Source organism: Theobroma cacao, chromosome 8 (genome assembly GCF_000208745.1).
Source record: "Theobroma cacao cultivar B97-61/B2 chromosome 8, Criollo_cocoa_genome_V2, whole genome shotgun sequence".
Lineage (NCBI taxonomy): Eukaryota > Viridiplantae > Streptophyta > Magnoliopsida > Malvales > Malvaceae > Theobroma > Theobroma cacao.
In genome coordinates, this window is record NC_030857.1 from 15,193,150 (window position 1) to 15,195,579 (window position 2,430).

Genomic DNA, 2,430 nt, shown 5'->3' on the forward strand with positions numbered 1-2,430 from the left:
ATATATATTATAATATATATATATGTTATTTATTTGGATGAAAGAAGTTTTATTGTGACCCTTTTTACTAATTTATTTCCCTTTATTTAATTTTTGGTGATTTTTTATTGTGGCTTTTGATTGGTTTGGATGCTGAGTTTTCTGAGGTTTTTTTGAAGGAAAGTGTATTTGATTTTAGGTTCTATGAAGATGTATTAGTGTGTAACCTTAGATGGATGTGGTGACCCTTTTATGGTGGCTGAGGGTAGAGCTTGGCAGTGACAATGAGAAAAATGAGATGGTTTGAGTAGTTATGATGGTTATTGGGAGGGGAATTGGCAATTGTTGTATGAGGAAATTGTGAGAAATAACATTCCTCATAAGCCAATTCAAAAATATTATTTTTTATAATTTTAATTATTTTTGGTCAATTTTTTGTATGATTTGACCATAATACCCTTTAAACAATTTCAGACAAATTAAAATGGTTTCAGTTTTCTCTCTCTCGCATCCAAATAAAAATTTCAAAATTAAATCTTGATTTCTCTCTCTGCTCAAATATATCTATCTTGTCATCTAATTTACAGATATGACATCAAGCTCTTTCTTATTTTGTTTTATTTTTTTGGATGGTGGATCTTGGGGTTCTTAAGAGCGATGAACAGCAATTTTGCTCTTTGCAAGCAGCGATTTTGCTCAAGGAGAAAGAACAACTAAAGCATGTTTGATGGATTTTATGGTGGTTCACAGTTTTGTTGTGTCTAGGATTGGGATGATTGTTAAGCATGTTTGTTAGGGATTTTGATTTTTTTTATGAGATTTTGAGTTGAAATTATTCAGGAAATATTTTATAAAGAGTGTATATTTTGTTTTTGTATAAGGGGAGTTAGCAAGACCTCCCAATAGGGATATATTTTCTCTTGCTTTGGAGGGTTATGGAGTTTTGTAACCTATCTTTTATAAAATGCACAATTTCATGGCTTAGCAAAAAAAAATATGTGTTTTAGGTTATTGAGTTTATTGGTTTATTTATAGAACCCCAAAATTGAGTTTACTAGTTTTTAGGTATTGCGTAACTTAATCACCGTGTGACTAATTTTTAGTCATTACGTTATTGGTTTTAGGCATTACGTGATTAGTTTTTATATATTGCATGACTGATTTTTAAGCAATGCCTAAGTCACACAATGCCTTACGACCTAGTCACGCAATATCTTACGAACTAGTCACTCAATGCCTTACTAACAAGTCACACAATACTCAAAGTTAATCACACAATGCCTATCAACTAGTCACACAATACCTTATTAGAAACTAGTCACGCAATGTTTATTAACTAGTCACGCAATGCCTTATCAGAAACTAGTCACGCAATGTCTAAAAACTAATCACATAATTTTCAAAAATCACCAAAACTACTAAATTTCATTTAACAATATCAACAACTTCAAACGATACACCATATTCCATTTAACAACATAATTAACAAATACGAACGATCAAAATGTTCGAAAATTTTTCTTCATATATCAAAAATCACTCTAAAATGTTTAAAAATACTCAAAATGCTCACAAGTTTTCTTCGTGTATCAAAAACTACTCCAAAATGCTCAAAATGCTTAAACATTTTTCTTTCTGGTAAGGAATACTCCAGAGATAAATAGTCTGGTGAGAAAAGCTCAAAAAATATGAGTCAGTTTGAAGCGCAAACTTAAACATATTTTACCCGTTAATAGGTTTCAGGTTGAGGTGCGGAGTCTAGCGAATGGGTCGGTTTCATTAAAGATAATTTTATCTAATTTTTTTTTCTCTTGGCTAAAAACAGATAAAATTATAAGGAGGATTATTTTTAAAAACGTCTTATACTTCAAGCCCATTTATGAAAAGCACTCGTGTTGTATGGTGGCAGTGGCTTTTGTGTGTGGTGGTTTATGAGGCTGTGGATGGTGGCTTCAAGTGTCTTTTAGATGGTTTTGGGTGAATGGCAGGGGTTGAAGTGTCGGAGAGTTAGTGAATTAGGAGTATGTGTTTATAATCTTGATATAATTAATTAATCGTGCCGCATTCATGTTTATTATTAATATCTTATATTTATATAATACGATTAAGATATGAAAACACAATTAATCGTGTTATATTCATGCTTATTGTTAATATTTTATATACAATATGATCAAGACACAAAAACATGAATGGTGAAATATATGTAACCAAAATACTTAATTATTATAAAAAATTATAACGATAATTTAAAAATATAATAAACAAATATATCCCATTTCACATTAATAAAAAAATTTTACCAACATCTATGCTTATATATATATGATAAAATAAATTATTGATGACCGTTTATATATTAATAGATATAGATATATAAATATAAATGTAGATTAACCCATACAAATCTATATTATAATATATATATATATATATATATATATATATATA